The sequence below is a fragment of the Somniosus microcephalus genome, chromosome 34 (genome assembly GCF_052327205.1).
Source record: "Somniosus microcephalus isolate GS21.2 chromosome 34, FLI_Smic_1.0, whole genome shotgun sequence".
NCBI lineage: Eukaryota > Metazoa > Chordata > Chondrichthyes > Squaliformes > Somniosidae > Somniosus > Somniosus microcephalus.
The window spans coordinates 9988759-10008513 of NC_141020.1; the positions used below are offsets into that span (position 1 = coordinate 9988759).

The 19755-nt window shown below is 46.8% G+C and overlaps 1 protein-coding gene across 2 annotated transcripts in view; it reads right to left on the reverse strand.

Annotated features, from left to right (window-relative positions):
* Positions 1–10052: 10052 nt before the first annotated feature.
* LOC147096752 (striatin-3-like) overlaps positions 10053–19755 on the reverse strand; it is a 69899-nt gene continuing 60196 nt past the window's right edge. Inside the window, exons 19-20 of one of the 2 annotated variants that reach the window (XR_015074546.1) lie at positions 19588–19642; positions 10053–10979 (exon numbers count right to left, since the gene is read on the reverse strand). The gene's annotated coding sequence lies outside the window, so the exon portion shown is untranslated. Of the gene's footprint in view, positions 10980–19587; position 19755 lie in introns of both variants that reach the window. The other variant, XR_015074545.1, reaches the window with a different exon arrangement.

Sequence of the window (19755 nt, forward strand, 5' to 3'; positions counted from 1 at the left end):
ACATCGCCACCGACACCTGGGAATCCCTGGCCCAAGACCGCACAAAGTGGAGGAGAAGCATCCGGGAAGGCGCCGAACACCTCGAGTCTCTTCGCCGGGAGCAAGCGCAAGGAGCGCACGTCAACCCAAGCACCCCACCCACCCGCCCCCTCAACCACCGTCTGCCCCACCTGTGACAGAGACTGTAGGTCCCGCATTGGACTAATCAGTCACCTGCGAACCCATTTTTAATGTGGAAGCAAGTCATCCTCAGTTCCGAGGGACTGCCTAAGAAGAAGGTGGTGTCATCAGACACGGGGTAAAGTCTAACAGAACTGGGTTCCAATTCTGGCCTCTTGTGCAGCCCCGATTTTCATTGTGCTACCATTGGCGGCCATGTCTCCAGCTGCTTAGGCCCTAAGCTCTGGAATTCCCTCCCCAAACCTCTCCGCCTCTCTCTCTTCCTTTAAGGTGCCCCCTTAAAACCTACCTTTGACCAATGCCCTAATATCTCCTTCTGTAGCTGGGTGTCAAATTTTGTTTGATAATCGCTCCTGTGAAGCGTCTTGGGACGTTTTACTGGGTTCAAGGCTCTATATAAATGCTGTTGTTCTTGGCCTATGTGGGACAACAAAGGAACATGCAGATTGCAGGGGTGGGGTTGGTGTGGGGGAAGGGTGGCACTAGTGGATGACGTTCCCAGCATACCACGGAGTGTAGTTCCCATGCACCACCTGTGAAGTGCCCCACACAGTAACCTCAGTGGCTCATTGAGTCAGAGAACAGGAGGTCACCAGGCTCCATCCCCTGTCCTGTGTAATCACCTAGTATCAATCATTTGATCCCCCATCCTATTGTCCAATTGTGAAGCGGGAAGGCATCCCTCGCCGTCCCTTTCTGCATGGCTGACGAGGCCTCCCTCTTATCTTTCTGAGGAATGTTTTGTTATGTTTCTTTAAAGACATTTTATGGCTTCGTGGCTCCTTATTATCTAGCAGGTGCTATCCTCCCTGTTTCCTTGCATTTTACGATTCCCTTATCACTTCTATTTGTCTTTTGATGCTTGATATTCGACCTTGCTTGCATTTCTGTTATCTGTTCCCAGCTGCATGCTGTCAGTCTCTGTTCTAAGAATTAAAACCCATCTTTGAATCCAACAGCTATTTCTTACAGTAAGGCTTCACTATCTCAGCAAGGGAGGCAGCAGGAGTGATGTAACTCACCTCAAGTGTCTCTGGTTTGGGGATGGGAGGGTGGGATAGAAAAACAACATCGGCAAGCGTTCCCACTGCTGAACACTGTCCGGCAACACTTGCAAGAAGTGCGGGCAGATGTTGAATGTGGACAGGATCAAGCACGGTGCCGAGGCTGAATATCCTGCCAATTCTCACCACGAAGGCTCACTTAAAAAAATCTGACCCATTGTGTGAGGTACCCCTGGACCCATCTGTGGGATTGTACCCGAGTCCATCTGTAGTACTATACCCCAGCAAGAGTTAGCGAGAGAGGAGGAAAAACCAGAGGGGAGAATGGGATGGATTGAGATGAAAAATAATTTAAATCCAACATTTTTAAGAAGGTCGTACAGTAAGAGATAGAGCAACGAGTCTTGATTTTCAGAAGCTTTTCTTTACATATTCCACCACTTCTGTAAAATGTAACAAATACGGCTGCCTCATCCAAACCTCACAAAAAGCAAGATTACTGGTTGCAAGTTTACCCTCAGTTCTTCTTTCAAATCTCAAACTAGTTCCCCTTTCTCTCGCTCTCTCAAACTGGTTAAGTTACATTCCAGGTAAACATCAACCACACTCAATCAGACAGATATCCTGTCTTACAGAGAGCAGTGCAGCTAATAAGATCATATTTTCTGACACTGCGCAAAGAAAGAATTGCATTTATATAGCGTCTTTCATGAACTCTGGGCATCTCAAAGTGCTTACAGCCAATGAAGTACTTTTTGAAGTGTAGTCACTGTTGTTAGGTTGGAAACACGGCAGCCAATTTGTGCACAGGCAGGTCCCAAAAACAGCAATGACAAGTTAATCTGTTTTCAGTGATGTTGGTTGAGGGATTAAATATTGTCCGGGACACCGAGGAGAACTCCCTTGTTCTTCTTCGATTAGTGCCATAGGATGATTTATGAGACAGCACCTCCGACAATGCAGCACTCCCTCAGTACTGCCCTGCAGCGTCAGCCTAAATTTTGTGCTCAACTCTCTGGAGTGGGGCTTGGACCCATGACCTTCTGGCTCAGAGGTGAGAGAGCTACCCACTGAGCCACAGCTGACGAAACCAAAGTAATATTTTGAAATATTACAGCCAACAAGGTGATATTGGACAGATGGAAGATCATTCTGATTTTTAAAAACTCAACAGCTATGTTAGGGGAAAAATAGTTGAACACAACTGGGGGAAAGTGTCGCACTGTACGAGCTTGGCCAGTCCGATATGTGTAAAAAGTGCAATTTACAGTTCAGGGAGAGTGGGGTAAAGCACCATAGGCTGCTGATCACAGTGTGTCCGACATTGGAAGGGTATCACGCAAGATGTCTATTGACACCACTGTGTCAGACAATGAGTTGGAGGCGTGGCGGAACTGGACTTTCGGCAGGACTCACAGCAAACAGAGTCTATTTACTCAGCAAACAGAGTCTATTTAAAAAGAGTCCTTACGAACTACAGCAAACTGAACTCATGACGGAAACTACAGCAACTTCTCCCGATAAAAGCAGGATTATTCCCCCAGCAAAATGCAACGAGGGGAGGCTAGTTCCGTGATACAAATTACATGCGTAAAATCAATCCTAATCACAGCAGTGATTGACGGGGGGAATTACCCAATTATCTCCATTCCGGCCACAATAGTGGTGTCACTATATGCAACCAGTTTTATGCCTGAAATCCCCTATGCCAGGCCCCAAAGCCCAATGGACAAAAGCACTGCCCAGGGTGGAAATGAGTCAGACAGACCAGAGGTTCCAGGATCTGTGCTGAGATAGCAGATCACAGTCAGGGCAGAGGTTGGGGCACTAAATTGGTCTCAATGCCCCTGGAAGATTGGGGGTGGGGGAGCGGGAATCATACCCATATCACTATCCGGTCATCGTGCTGGGAAATGGGCACGTTGGCATCGAACAAGGTCAAAGGATGCCCTCCAAAGGCTAGTTCAGACCAAGATTCATTGGATGCAGCTTACATGTGAAGAATTGACCAGTCACTTACAACAGTGTGGTTTCTAGGCATGATTGATGGGGGAAATTACCCAATGTTAGATGGGCATCAGAAGCGGACTGTGCCCATGTATACTGTACCCCAGCAAAGAGTCATCTTTAAGGAGGGGAGAAAATGGAAAAATAAAGGCTACACTGCCCACCCAACATATTAAATTTAAACTCATCTTCAGATCCCACCCCCAGCCTTGCCCACTTTCTCTCTGCAACCTCTTCCAGCCTTACAACCCCTGTGCTCTCTGCAACCCTTATCCAGTCCTCTGACTCTGGTCTCCCGTGCATCCCCTCCCTTCGCCCACCATTGGCAGCCGAGCCTCCAACCGCTCTCTGGAACTCCCTCCCTGATCCCCTTTGCCTCTTCACTTCGCCATCCTCCTTTAAAAGCCTTCTCAGAAACCCGTATTTTCTACCAGGCTTTTGGTCACCTAGCCTAATTTTTCCCTCCTTGGCTTGGCATCTGTTCCTCTGTCTAGTCCACCTGTGACGCGGTTTTACCTTAAAGGCATTAGAATAAATGCATTGTTGTGGTATAGCAGCCCTTCATGATCACGCACTCTGATTTACCTCCACCTCTGATATAACCTATACAGTTTACAACTCCTTCTTAGGAGAAACAATAAAACACAGCGCTCCTTTGTCATGTTACACACCCTTTATGACTCAGTAAATTTCCAACCATGACATGCTCTTTCCAAAAAAACAGGAAAAAACAAGTAAGAAATATAAGGGGACAGTGTTGATTAGTGAGGACAGATGTGAGGGGAGAGCAGCTCATAGTGTGCGACTGGATCACAGGATACTAATCTGAAAAGTAAGATGTGTCTGGCCGGGAATGCAAAACATCAATATTCTCTAGGTTATAAAATCATTGGCTACTTTGTTGTACCTATAATTCCTCATACGGCGTGTTCCTGATCGTAGGATGTCACTGGGAGTTATTTTAACTTTTGGTGATGGTGTAAAACAGGTACTGTTTGATCGGCCGTCCATTATTTACCCCGCCCGATTTTCCTTGCCAGTGAAGTCAATGAACCAGAACTTCAAAGAAAGGTTTGGGGAAATACCTCACAATGGGGCGGTGCACTGGTTTAGAACAGGATATTGAACCTGCACTCCACGGCACCCCCCTCCCCTCCCCTCCGAGCCCCAGCGATTGTGCCCTCAAAGCCCAGGCAACTCAGTCCTTACATGTCTTACTCGTTGTTTTGTCCTGCTTGAACTGTCGCATGATCTCCTGGACTGGTTCTGAGTGCCTGAGGGGGGTGGAGAGGAAATTGGTCCTGTTTTTTTTGCCTCTCCCAGGACTCTACATAACTATTACGATAGCAAAATACTGCAGATGCTGGAAATCCGAAATAACAACAGAAAATGCTGGAAAAACTCAGCAAGCCAGGCAACATCCATGGAGAGAAATTAGAGTGATGTTTCGGGTCTAACCCTTTTTCAAACTGGAAAGGAAATGAAATAGATCGAAGGCAGGGCTGCGATAGAACAAAAGAGACATTAAGAGGTATTCAAAACCAGACGAGATGGTAATAGGACAGTGGAGACAAAAGACGGCTCAGATTAGGTGTGAAGTGTACTGGCAGGATGGGAGACAGCTGCCGTGTGGGAGAGAGTAAAAAAAAGGAAGGGGGGGGGGGAAGGGAAGATCCAAAACAAAGGGGTGGGGAAAAAAAAAGTAAAAATGTAATAAGGGCCGAGGTTATGATCTGAAATTGTTGAACTCAATATTGAGTCCGGAAGGCTGCAAAGTGCCTAATCGGAAGATGAGGTGCTGTTACTCGAGTTTACGTTGAGCTTCCATGGAACAATGCAAGAGGCCAAGGACGGTGAGGTCCGAGTGAGAATGGAGCGGTGAATTAAAATACATAGCTATGGTTGGGTGGCGGGTAGGAAATGTCTAGTTATGATACACCAACCATGGTTAGCTTGATGGACCAGCTGGTCTTTTGCTGCCCGTCATCTTTGTAATGTAACATTGTGGGCATGGAGGTATGTTCTTGGCACTGTTGCCTCACTGGTGGAAAAATCCTAAATCAGAACACCGAGCTCCGTTGGTATCAGCAGCTTAAGATGGGAACAGGCCAATAGGCAAATGAGTTCAAACTTTAGATATGGCCTGCGCTGCTCCATGGTACACACTTATATTGAACGGAGTGAGCATCTCGCCTAGTGGTAGCGTTCCTGCCTTTGAGTCGGAGGTGAAGGGTTCGAAACCCACTCCAGACAGTCCCAGTGAGTGGAGCCCAGAGCGCCGGCTCTGAATCCTGGGTTGACATTCCCCTTCCCTATCTCTGTAATCTCCTACAGCCCCACAACCCTCCAAGATATCTGCGCTCATGTAATTCTGGCCTCTTGAGCATCCCCGATTTCAATCGCTCCACCATTGGCGGCCGCGCCTTCAGCTGCCTGGGCCCTAAGCTCTGGAATTCCCTCCCTAAACCTCTCTATCTCTCGTTCCTCCTTTAGGACGCACCGTAAAACCTACCTCTTTGACCAAGTCTGCCCGAATATCCCATGTGGCTCGGTGTCAAATTTTCTTTTATAACGTTCTTGTGAAGCGCCGTGGGACATTTTACTACGTTAAAGGCGCTATATAAATGCAAGTTGTTGTTATTCACATCTGGTGGGTGTGGGTGGTGCCCCCTCATCGTATAGGTTTCAGGAGCCCATAAAACCCTCCCGTCGTATAGGACTAACCCCCCTATCGGCTAGTATAGAGATGGTTATGGCCATAGAAGGAGTGTTAATCAGCCTGCAAACCCTTCCAATACTTCATACTGTTCTCCAAGGGAAGAACGTGAAGATATGAAAATAACAACCGATATTGAAGACAAAAAGCTTGGACCTATGATTTACAAAGAATGATCATGCTCTAACTATAATCTTCCAAAGTTCTCTAGATTCAGGAACTGTCCCTTTAGATTGGAAAATTGCACGTCACTCCACTTTTTAAGAATGGCGAGAGTGAAACCAGGGAATTATAGACCAGTTAGACTAACATCTGCTGTGGGGAAATTGCTAGAGTCTATAATTGAGGACAGGGTGACTGAACACCTTGAAAATTTTCAGTTGATCAGAGAGAGCCAGCATGGATTTGTGAAAGGCAGGTCAAGCCCGACAAACCTGGTTGAATTTTTTTGAAGAGGTGACTAAATTAGCGGACAGGGGAATGTCTATGGATGTTGTTTATATGGACTTCCAGAAGGCATTTGATAAAGTCCCACATAAGAGCAACTGTTAGCTAAGGTAGAAGCCCACAGAGTTGAGGGCAAATTATTGACCTGGTTAGGAAATTGGCTGAGCGGCAGGAGACAGGCAGGAGGGACAATGGGCAGGTACTCTAATTGGCAGGATGTGACTAGTGGTGTCCCGCAGGGATCTGTGTTGGGGCTTCAACTATTCACAATATTTATTAACGACTTAGATGATGGCATAGAAAGTCATATATCCAAATTTGCCGATGACACAAAGATAGGTGGTATTGTAGGCAGTGTAGATGAAGTATGAAATTACAAAGGGATTTTGATAGATTAAGTGAATGGGCAAAACTGTGGCAAATGGATTTCAATGTAAGCAAATGTGAGGTCATCCACTTTGCACCTAAAAAGGATAGAACAGGGTACTTTCTAAATGGTAAAAAGCTAAAAACAGTAGATGTCCAAAGAGACTTGGGGGTTCAGGTATATAGATCATTAAAATGTCATGAACAGGTACAGAAAAAAATCAAACAGGCTAATGGAATGCTGGCCTTTATATCTAGAGGACTCGAGTACAAGGGGGCAGAAGTTATGCTGCAGCTGTACAAAACCTTGGTTAGACCACACCTGGAGCACTGTGAGCAGTTCTGGGCACCACACCTTAGGAAGGATATACGCCTTGGAGGGAGTGCAGCGTAGGTTTACCAGAATGATACCCGGACTTCAAGGGTTAAGTTACGAGGAGAGATTACACAAATTAGGGTTGTATTCCCTAGAATTTAGAAGGTTAAGGGGTGATCTGATTGAAATTTTCAGGATATTAAGAGGAACAGATAGGGTAGACAGAGAGAAACTATTTCCACTGGTTGGGGAGTCTAGGACTAGGGGGCAGAGTCTAAAAGTTAGAGCCAGACCTTTCAGGAGTGAAATTAGGAAACACTTCTACACACAAAGGGTAGTAGAAGTTTGGAACTCTCTTCCGCAAATGGCAATTGATGCTGGATCAATTGTTAATTTTAAATCGGAGATTGAAAGCTTTTTGTTAACAATAGGAATTAAGGGATATGGGCCAAAGGCAGGTATATGGAGTTAGATCGCTGATCAGCCGTGATCTCATCGAATGGCAGAACAGGCTCGAGGGGCCTGAATGTTCCTATAGGTCAGATCACGAGTATTTTATTGCAAGCCTGCAGAGGACGGTAAAGGAAAGATTACCGAGTTTTATTGATCATGCCCCACAGTGTGTCGGCCTATCCATGCATGCTTTAAATTTTCTCACGCTATTGCTGGCTGTTTCATATCAGCTCAGTGGCAATTTCTGCAGGTTTATTTTGTAATTCAACCCCCACGATTTCATTGAAGATTGTGAAAGGACACAGCTTCCGCAGCAACATAACTGAAAGTGCAACGCTGAAGTATCAAGTGCTGAGAGAGAAAGATGAGATGCAAGTTCATTTCATTTAAGGAGGAGGAGGAGGAAAGCTGCAGAAAAGGCAGGAAACGCAATTTATGCTGCACCGCCCCCCCGGATATTCTAAATGAGGTGGCGCATGTTTCGGGTTCGATCCCTAGTCTGTGCCTAGTTAGCTGATCGCAGCTGTGTTGGGGTACTACAATTGGCATTGATGTCCCGGGGACTAGGAAGGAGGGAGTGGGTGTGGGTGGGGTGGAGGAAAACCAGCCAGTGCGTCCGATCACTAGCTTGTGACCCCTGCTGGAAAGTGAGTGCGCACACACATGTGGATGCAGGGCGATGCCAGGATCGAGCCTAGCTCTGATGCCAACGCCCATTTTTGGAGTAGTTTGCCGACACTCAGCCTAAGCTCGCAGGTCAAGAACGGGCCACCTGGGTGATCGAAAACCCTTCAAAAGTTGACGCTTTCAGCAGGAGGAGAAAGCGACAGAGAAAGAGAGAGTGATAGAAAGCGAGAGGGAGAGGGAAAGAGAGAAAAAAGGTTCGGGGAGTTGTACCTTCAGTTCTTTAAAATTATGAAGGGGCTCAATAAGGTAGACGTAGATGCCCTCCCAATTACTGGTCCCCTCTCCCAATTTCCCCCACTTACTGGTGGATTCCTCCAATCCCCCATCTATTGGTACATTCTCCCACTTTCTCCAGTGCCCTTCCCCAATGACTGGTGACCTCACTCAGTTCCCCCATTTACTGGTGCCCTTTAGATGGTTCAATTCTTTCCACCGGGGGGGGGGGGGGGGGGGGGGGCGGGGAAACGGGACACAGAACACACACGAAAGGGGGTGGGGTACTGGTTCCACAAGATTCTGATAACAATGAAAGATCAGAATTCACACGTTCAGTCTCTGCCCAACCAATGAATCATGAGCCATGTGAGAGAATGGGCACTGGGAAACCTCTTCACCTCTCACCATGCATACAGAAAACTCTTTTTTAATCCGGCACCGACGGGACTGGCGTAGTGCCGGTTTATCAAAAAGTCCGGATTACAGAGAGGTATAGTAAAAGGTACGAGAGCCCCGTACACGGCTCCAGGTGTCCCTGTTGCATAGCAACAGGTGCAGGAACCCTGGTTACACGGCCACAGATCCAGGAACGGCCACCAAAATGAAGTAAAACTTACCTGAACCTACTCCTGAATTTTGCCGGTTAAGAGATTTCCGGTTATTTAGGTGCCGGTAAATTGAGTTTCCTGTATTTAGTTTCTCTACAGAGGGAACTTTGCTATCATAACCTTCATTTTTTGTACTTATTTTGGCAGACCGATCTCTATGGGTTGCGTTCATCACTTTTAGGCCGAGTCAGATGGTTTCTGCATTACTGTTGGGCTCCTCTGTAATGTGGAGACCCAGAGAGCATATATGGAGACTGGCTCCCTAAATCTGAAAGGCCCCCATTTTCCTAGGTCTGTGATCCAGTCAGCTGCAAGAACAATGGCTGCTTTAAACTATGGAGTGCAGCCAATGAAAAGGGCCTATAATATGTGTTTGTATTTATATACATCAGTGACATGGGATGAAGGAATTAAAAAAAGACTTGCATTTCTATAGCGCCTTTCACGACCACTGGATGTTCCAAAGCACTTCACAGCCAATGAAGTACTTTTTTGAAGTGTAATCACTGTTGTAATGTAGGAAACGCGGCAGCCATTTTACACACAGCAAGCTCCCACAAACAGCAATGTGATAATGAGCAGATAATCTGTTTTAGTGATGTTGATTGAGGGGTAAATATTGGCCCCAGGTCACCGGGGATAATGCCCCAGCTCCTCTTCGAAATAGTGCCGTGGGATCTTTTACGTCCACCCGAGAGCAGGCGGGGGCCTCGGTTTCGCTTCTGATCCGAGAGACAGCACCTCAGGCAGTGCAGCACTCTTCAGCGGGAGTGTCGGCCTAGATTTGTTTTGTGCTCAAGTCGCTGGAGTGGGACTTGCACCCACAACCTTCTGACTCAGAGGCAAGAGTGCTACCCACTGAGCCAGGACTGAATCCAAACTATATCCAAGTTTGCAGATGACAAGTTAGGAGGCATAGTAAGGTGTGCAGGTAAGGGCAGGAAGTTACTGAGTGAGTGGGCAAAACTATGGCAGATGGGAGCTCAACGTGGGAAAATGTGAGGTCACGCTCTCTGGAACCGAGAGACACAAACCGGATCACTTTCTTATATTATAATAATAATTCAACTTTATTGTCATTGTACAAGTACATGAACAACGAAATGGGATCTTGCAAGCTCCCATGAGTCCAGTACAAATAACATTAACCTTAAACGTAAATGGCACCGTCCTGGGAGAAGCAAAGCCACTGCGTCTGTGCGCGCCGCCATTCCATTTCCACCATTCCTCCTGTCCGACAATCTTCAGCCCAACGCCCGGGCCTGCTCACCAGCCGCCCCTCCCGGGGCTCCTTCCGTGACCTTCTCACCAACTGCCCCTCCTCGGGGCTCCTTCCGTGACCTTCTCACCAACCGCCCCTCCTCGGGGCTCCTTCCGTGACCTTCTCACCAACCGCCCCTCCTCGGGGCTCCTTCCGTGACCTTCTGCACCTGGTCTTTTCCTGATGGTCACCCCTCCAGGTACTAACCAGGCCTGGCTCTGCTTAGCTTCCAAGCCTTAGCCAGTGACCCTGTCCCTAGTCCCAGGAACAGGGTGAGACTAGGAAGTGTGGAGGGAGAAAATGATTTGGGGGAAATCTTCTTCTTAGGCAGTCCCTCAGAACTGAGGATGACTCACTTCCACATTAAAAATGAGCTCGCAGGTGACTGATGAGTCCAATGCAGGACCTACATCTCTGTCACAGGTGGGGCAGACGGTGGTTGAAGGGGTGGGTGTGGGGTGCTTGGGTTGACGTGCGCTCCTTGCGCTTGGCTTCCGCTTGCTCCCGGCGAAGAGACTCGAGGTGTTCGGCGCCTTCCCGGATGCTTCTCCTCCACTTTGTGCGGTCTTGGGCCAGGGATTCCCAGGTGTCGGTGGGGATGTTGCACTTTTTCAAGGAGGCTTTGAGGGTGTCCTTGAAGCCTTTCCTCTGCCCACCTGGGGCTCTCTTGCCGTGCCGGAGCTCCGAGTAGAGCGCTTGTGCACCTGTGCACTAAAAACTAGTGCACAGGTGCAAAAAGTAATCACAAAAGTTAATGGAATGGTGGCCTTATCTCAAGGGGGTTGGAATTCAAAAGTGAGGAAGTGACACTTCAGTTGTACAGAGTCTTGGTCAGACTCCAGCTCGAGTGACTGCGTTCAGTTTTTGGGATCCGAACCTCAGGGAAGATATACTGGCCTTGGTGGGGTGGGGGTACAGTGCCGATTCACCAGAATTATACCAGGGATTTAAAGGATTAAATTATGAGGACAGATTGCATAAACTTGGCATGTATTCCCTTGAGTTTTATCGGATTTAGGAGTTATCTAATCAAGGTGTTTAAAATGATAAAGGGATTCAATAGGGTAGATACAGGGAAACAATGTCATCTGCTGGGGAAATCCAGAACAAGAGGGCATAATCTTAAAATTCGAGCTGGGCCAGTCAGGAGTGAAAAAGCAATTTAAGTCAACAAGGATGTGAATGATGATCAAGTGATGCTTGGTGTGGGATAGGATACAGGTAGAAGAGTTTTGATGTGCTGGTGCTTGGAGGATAGGAAGCTGACCAGAAGTGTATTAGAATAGTTGAGTCTGGAGATAAAGTAGAGAGAGAAATTTCATACAAATGTGACCTATCGTCCTAAATTGTAATGCCAACGTTTTTTTTTTAAAGTAGTACTTGATGCTGGGCACTCTCTAAGGCTGTATTAAGGACAATGCTTTCTCACACGATGCGCCACCCACTCTTCCACTGGAGACAAGTGGCCTTCCATCCCGATCTGGCTAGGATTCACATCCAGTTCCCAGCCATGAATGGCCAACTGTTCTAACACAAAGCGCCACCCAGTTCCTCGCATTGAGATGTAATCAAAACCCTTCAAGGACAACAGCAGCAATTATTGTAGAGTTGAATAAACACCCGAATGGTTACGCAATGCAATGCTTTGCCGAGTTCGTTCAGGAAGGTGCATCAGGCGTTCCCGTCAGACCAGTATGTTCACTTACAACTGCAAGCTGCAGTCACGACACTTTATATTAAAAAGAACAGAAAATGATAGCAAGGCACAAGCAGGTCAGTCAGCGTCCATTTTGAGCAAGACCTTTTGTCAATTTATTAATATACGTGACTGATCTCAGGACCCGTGCAGTATCACTTCATAAGAAATTCTATATTTTAACTTTGTGACATGAATCTTGTCATTCATGTGGAAATGACATGAAATAATACTGGGCGGCCTGCTGGTGGCGCTGTCCAGGGAGAGTATATATACTTGGGCATGGGCCCAGCTTGCTCAGAACATTCTTTTACAGGAACTAGTGAAGGACATAACTAGACCTCCATGTTGTAAAAGTTGATTAAAGCTTTGTTTAACGCTTAGACCAAGTGCCTAGTAGTTTTCTTATGTCACTTTGCATATGGAATTTTAGCTGGCCCCATGCCCTGGGATCTGCCAGTAGTTCTCTATGGAAAATTATTGTTTCTGTAGCTTGACAGGTCATCTACTTTGAACCCCCAATTGCCCTTTAAACTACTGCTGACCGAATTATAGATTTGCAGCATTTACCTCACTATCATGAGCAGGCAGTTCATGCTCTACCTGATAGAAGGGTTGCATATTAATGACAAATATTAAACAGCTTTAATTGATGTATTCTTATTGGTTTAAAACCTACCCCTTTAACAAAGCTTTTGGTCACCTGTCCTAATATCTTGTGCGGCTCGGTGTCAAATTTTGTTTGACAAAGCTTCTGTGAAGCGCCTTGGGACGTCTTATTACGTTTAAAGTCGCTATATAAATGCAAGATGTTGTTGTCTATGAGCCGTAAATGGAGATTAAATAAATGATCAGATCCAAAAACGAATTGAGGCAAATCTTATTTGGCCAGGCTTTGTTTGTTCACAGCTGTAAATGCCGATTGTCTCTGTTTATTGTCCGTCAGCAAAGAACGACCAAGAAATTGATAAAGGGAAAATAGAATGTGAGAGTAAACTAGCGAGAGACATAAAAACAGGCTGTAAAAGCTTCTATAGGTATGTAAAAAGGAAAAGATTAGTGAAAGTAAATGTGGGTCCCTTAGAGGCTGAGACAGGAGAAATTATAATGGGGAAATAAGGAAATAGCAGAGAAATTAAACAAATACCTTGTGGCTGTCTTCATGGAAGAAGACACAAAAAACTTCCCGGTAATAGTGGAGAACCAAGACTCCAGTGAGAATGAGGAACTGATAGATATTAGTATCAGTAAAAAAAATACTGGAGAAATTAATGGGACTGAAAGCCGATAAATCCCCTGGACCTGGTGACCTACATCCTAGGGTTTTGAAAGAGGTGGCTATAGAGATAGTGGATGCATTGGTTGTCATCTTCCAAAATTCCATTGATTCTAGAACAGTTCCCACAGATTAGAAGGTGGGAAATGTAACCCCATTATTTAAGAAAGGAGGGAGAGAGAAAACAGGGAACTACAGACCAGTTAGCCTGACATCAGTAGTAGGGAAAATGCTAGAATCTATTATTAAGGATGTAGTAACAGGGCACTTAGAAAATAATAATAGGATTGGGCAAAGCCAACACGGATTTATGAAAAGGAAATCATGTTTGACGAATCTGTTAAGAGTTTTTTGAGGTTGTAACTAGCAGAATAGATAAGGGGGAACTAGTGGATGTGGTGTATCTGGATTTTCAGAAGGCATTCGATAAGGTGCCACACAAGAGGTTATTAAACAAAATTAGGGCTCAAGAGATTGGGGGCAATATACTAGCATGGATTGCGGATTGGTTAACAAGCAGAAAACAGAGAGCAGGGATAAACAGGTCATTTTCAGGTTGGCAGGCTGTAACTAGTGGGGTATCGCAAGGATCAGTGCTTGGGCCTAAGCTATTCACAATCTATATCAATGATTTGGATGAGGAGACCAAATGTAATATATCCAAGTTTGCTGATGATACAAAGCTGGATGGGAATGTAAGTTGTGAGGAGGATGCAAGGAGGCTTCAAGGGGATATAGACAGGCTAAGTGAGTGGGCAAGAACATGGCAAATGGAATATAATGTGGAGAAATGTGAAGTTATCCACTTTGATAGGAAAAATAGAAAAGCAGAGTATTTTTTAAATGGTGAGAGATTGGGAAATGTTGGTGTTCAGAGGGACCTGGGTGTCCTTGTACACGAATCACTGAAAGTTAACATACAGATACAGCAAGCAATTAGGAAAGCAAATGGTATGTTGGCCTTTATCACAAGAGGATTTGAGTATAAGAGTAAAGATGTCTTACTGCAATTATATAAGGCCCTGGTGAGACCACACCTGGAGTATTGTGCACAGTTTTGGTCTCCTTACCTAAGGAAGGATATACTTGCCATAGAGGGAGTGCAACGAAGGTTCACCATTCCTGCGATGGGGGGATTGTCCTATGAGAGATTGAGTGGACGAGGCCTTTATTCTCTCGAGTTTAGAAGAATGAGAGGTGATCTCATTGAAACATACAAAATTCTTACAGGGCTTGACAGGGTAGATGTTTCCCCCTGGCTGGGGAGTCTAGAACCAGTGGTCACAGTCTCAGGATACGGGGTCGGCCATTTAGGAAGGACTGAGAGGAGAAACTTCTTCACTCAGAGGGTGGTGAATCTTTGGAATTCTCTACCCTAGAGGGCTTGGAGGCTCAGTCGTTGAGCATATTCAAGACCGAGCTCGATAGGTTTTTGGATATTCAGGGAATCGAGGGATATGGGGATAGTGCAGGAAAGTGGAGTTGAGGTAGAAGATCAGCCATGATCTTATTGAATGGCGGAGCAGGCTCGAGGGGCCGAATGGCCTACACCAAGAGGTCACTGGTAGCAAGACAGCTTTGTCTAATTGTGAAGGATACCTTTTTAACCTTCCTTTCCACCAGCTTTGATATTACAGCAAACAAAGACATATAGCTAGACTGCTGCTCTTTGTGGATCAGTTCCCTATTTTGCTGTGCCAATAGGTTGGGAGCCAATAGGGACTCCCTGAAGATCATTTCCCATGTACTTGCAGATCAGCATGGATTCATGTTTCAAAGGTCCTTGGAATCCCTATTGTTTTTGCAATGGTGTAGAGTTAAGTACTTGTGGTAAACCACTGTTTGTATTCCACTGTGTACATGCCTGGGCTGACTCCTCCCACGAATCCAGGTATAAAGGTGACTGCTCCACAGCCCCTTTGTATTCTGGGCCGGTCGACCACTCGAGGCACACCTTCATTCTCTTGTTAATAAAAGCCTGTTAATTACTCGCTTAATCTCAGTCTTTTGAGTTATTGATAGCGCATCAGTACTGTATTTGTTATTTTTAATCTGATTTATCATTTTGCCTTTGTAAATTTAATTTATAATAAATTTGATTAGTTTAGCCTGAATTACAGTCGGTAATTTTTCTCCCAGTTCAGAGAGATCAAGGGTATACGGCAGTATCTTGTACTATTTCTAGTGCATATGCCAATAGTGTAAGGGTTCAGCCTGTGGTACACTAGCCCAGATATTTCATGCATACGGTCAAATTTTGGTCCCTGGGAAATATAGATTTGCATATCTGTGGCTCAGTGTGTAGCACTCTCACCTCGGAGTCAGGAGGTTGTGGGTTCAAGTCCCACTCCAGAGACATGGGCACAAAATCCAGGCTGACACTTCAGTGCAGTACTGAGAGAGTGCTGCACCGTCAGCGATTCCATCTTTCGGGTGAGATGTTAACCCGAGTCCCCGTTTACCCTCTCGGGTAGATGTAAAAGATCGGATGGCACTATTTCAAAGAGCTGGGGAATCATCGCTGGTGTCCTGGCCAACATGTATCCCGCAACCAACACAACTAAAACACATTGGCCTAGAAATTCAGTTGCTTGCGCCACCAGTTTGCGCCCAAAGAGGCCACTCAGAGGCTTTAGCGCCACTGGCCACAACCACCGCGATATTTAGCGGGGCGCTAATGGCGGCGTTAGCCTGTAGTGCTGCGCCACCGATGACGTCATCGGTGTGCGCAGCGCCCCGCTACCGCCCAAGCGCCATATTAGGTCGCGGCCGCCTCGTCCGCAAATAGCGACCGGTACACAGGGGCCTACCTGTGGCGGTAGTGGGGCGAGTTAAGGTGGCGGTGCGGCCGGCCGGTTTTTCGGCGGCCGCCTGCCCGCGCCTCCATCCCCGGCCTCCTACACCACCCCCCCCCCCCGCGGCATTGCCGGCTGTTTCCCGAGAGCCCGGCACTTCTCCTTGGTGCCGGGCTCATTTGCCGGCACTCGCGAGCGGGGATCGCGCTGTTGCAGGCACCTCCCCCTTAACAGTGGGAGGAAGGCCTGCAGTACCGCAGTCTGCCGTGCCGCAGCGGGTGGCGCTGTGGCACTTTGCACGCCGAAATTCAGTTTCAGCGCCCCAAGCGGGGCGCCTAAAGCCTTGTTTAGCGGCCGGCTTCCATTTGGGGCGCTGAAACTAAATATCCCGATGGCGCAAGTGGCTCCGCGCGCAGCGGTAATTCCGGCGCCCAGGTGAGCTTGGCGCCCCAAACTGAATTTTTAGCCCATTATCTGGGTCGTGATCACATTGCTGTTTGTGGGAGCTTGCTGTGCGCAAATTGGCTGCCGTGTTTCCTACATTACAACAGTGACGACACTGCCAAAAAAAAAGTACTTAATTGGCCACAAAGTGCTTTTGGAGGATGTGAAAAGTGCTATATATATCTAAATCTCTTTTTTTTTTAATATGGAAGCTGAGCCCAATTTGAAAACATATGCACTCGGAGATGTGCAAAAGCAGCTCAGCCGGAACGGATTTCTACCGTGCAGGAGATCACATCTCACCTCCGCCTCTACCTTTCTCATCTCTGCCAACACTCTCACTTGAAACTCACCATGTGGGCATTTAAACTGCCTGGTGGTATCTCGAGGCGGCCAGGAAGACATCACAGAAAAGAGTTGTTGAAAGGCAGTATTGAGGGTCGGAGCTGTAGGATGTTGGGGGGGTCGGGGAAGAAGTCTGTGGCTGCGAGTTCCCACACAACCAGTTGCTCAACTGCAGCAGTGCACTCAGGAAGAGCAAGGTGACAAGTACTTCTCCACAAAGCTTCCTTCCCTAATAACAGAAAACGCTGGAAAAACTCAGCAGGCCAGGGCAGCATCCGTGGAGAGAGAAACAGAGTTAATGTTTCAGGCCGATGACCTTTCGTCAGAACTGGAAAAAAGCAAGAAGAGGAATAGATTGTGAAGCAAGTTAGGGGCTGGGAAAAGGGGGAGGGGAGGAAAGAACAAAAGGGAAGGTCAGTGATAGGATAGAAAGCAGGAGAGGTTAAGAGACATTAAGAGATATTCAAGGCGAGAGGAGGTGGTAATGGGACAGGTTAAGGAACAAAGGATGGCTCTAGATGAAGTGTGAATTGCGCTGGCAGAATGAAAGACAGCTGCCATGTGAGAGGGAAGAAAAAAGGCCAAACAAAAGTGTGGATAAAAAAAATAAAAAAATGTATATGTATGTGATAGGGGCCGAGGTTATGATCTGAAATTGTTGAACTCGATGTTGAGTCCAGAGGGCTGTAGAGTGCCTAATTGGAAGATGAGGTGCTGTTCCTTGAGCTTATGCTGAGCTTCCTTCCCCAATTGCTCAGTGAGCAGCTGAGCCACGCAGGGCAGGAAAGTCCCAGGTTCAATGGTCAACCGGCACCGAGTTAGTCAAACTCAGGTCAAGGTAACAGTTCGGATGCAGCAATTGATCTCAGCACCTCTGAGCTAGGGCACAAGGGGCAGGGGAAATCAGCCAGGGTACCAAATCTTTCCAAATTGAAAAAACTAAATTTGGGAGATACAACCATGGGGGAAGGGGAATTGCCACAAGTGAGGGAGCTAACCCTGCAGCTTCGAGTCAAAAATTGGGAGGGAATTCCAAAGCTTAGGGCTGAGGCAGCTGAAGGTACAGCCGCCAATGGTGTCGCCATGGGAATCGGGGATGCGCAGGAGGCCAGAATCGGAAGACTACAGAGATCTCGGAGGACTGAAGAGCTGGAGGGGGGTTACAGAGGTTTGAACAAGGATGAGTTTTAAAAAAAAAAAACAAAATCATGGTGTTGCCGGACTGGCATCCAATGTAGGTCAGCAAGCACTGGGGTGAACGAGACTTGGTGCGAGTACAGGTAACTTTACGGGGACATTCAACTGAACTTTACATTTGTTCCGTGAGGCCCATCAGTATACAGGCTAAGTAAGCCTCCAAGACAAAAATGCTTGAACACGCCGGCGCTAGTTCCGCATGGCCTAGCAGGGTAAGTAGTACCAAGTAGAAGTGAATCTAGGTTTTCACGCACTGCTTAACACATGGTTGACCAAGCTGAAAACGTAGCAGATCAAGCCACAGCAACAAAATGTAAATATCGGTTTGCACCTGTCATCCGTTTCATTACACAAAGAGACCCTTATGAGCGCCCAAGATCTTTGGTATTCATGTACTGCTTAGATTTACTAAGGAGTCTCGCGGCCCACATACAAGACAGAGTGCACCACAACGTAATGGTTACGTTACTGCACCAGCAACCCAGAGGTTATGAGCACAAATTCCAAAGCTGTGAAATTGAATTTAGTAAATCTGGTCATTTGTGGGCTGGCAGCAGAATCCAATTCATCATGTTGGGAAAAAAAACCCAACTGGTTCACTGATGTCCTTCAGAGCAGTCAACTTGGCTCCCACGTCCAGCCTAATTACTATCTGTCTCCAGCCTCACATTACACGGTTGACTTATAATACCCTCTGAAGTGGGTTAGCAAGCCATCCAGTTGTAAAAAGGCAGCAGCTAACCACCACCATCTCAGGGCACCTAGAAATGGGCACAGGAATTAGCAGCAGTAGGCCATACGGCCCCTCCAAGCCCGCTCCCCCATTCAGTAAGATCATGGCTGATATTAGCCTCAACTCCACTTTCCCCGCCCGATCCCCGTATCCCTCGATTCCCCTCGATAAGGAGACCAAAACTGTGCACAGTACTCCCGGTGTGGTCTCACCAAAGCCTTGTACAACTGTAGCAAGACTTCCTCAATAAACATGGCCTTGTTAGTGTCACCTACATTCCAAGGGGGGGTGGGGAAAGGTCAAGGTTGAGCGATTATAATCAGGGATCCTCAAAAGGGCAGAATTAGAGGAGCGTAGATAACTCGGGGGGGGGTTGTGGGGCTGAAGGAGGTTACAGAGATAGGAAGGAGCGAGGCCATGGGAGCGATTTGAAAACAAGGGTGAGAATTTTGAAATCGAGGTGCTGCTTAACCGGGAGCCAATGTAGGTCAGCGAGCACAGGGGGTGACGGGCGAACGGGGCTCGGTGCGAGTTAGGGCACAGAATGAAAGTATTGCAGGATTCCGGACAGTTAAATGCAGTCTGCTTGGGGTACGATCACCGCCAGATTGCAAATGGCAGCGTTGCATTGTATCATTTAAAAAAAAATCCTGTTTCAGGAGACCCCGTCAATCCTCTAATCACGCACTGCTGCAAATACAGAAATAACTATATTTATTATTAAAGATCTTGTGTATACATGCCCTTCCTGTTATGATTTTTGGTCACACTTCTATGGTAACGTTTAACAATGAGTCTATGTAAATATTTAGAATGTAAATCCTGTATGTAAACAGTTACCTGTAACTATGCAGTGCTGGGTGCTGTGGAGCCCATCTCCCAACTCAGTCACTATCTTGTTTAAAAGAGAAAAGTTATATTTAATCAGCCAATTGAGGGCGACGCCAAGGCTACTTTACGCGTGTTCTGATTAAGTTGGAGTGAAAGTTGAGTTACTATGACAGAATC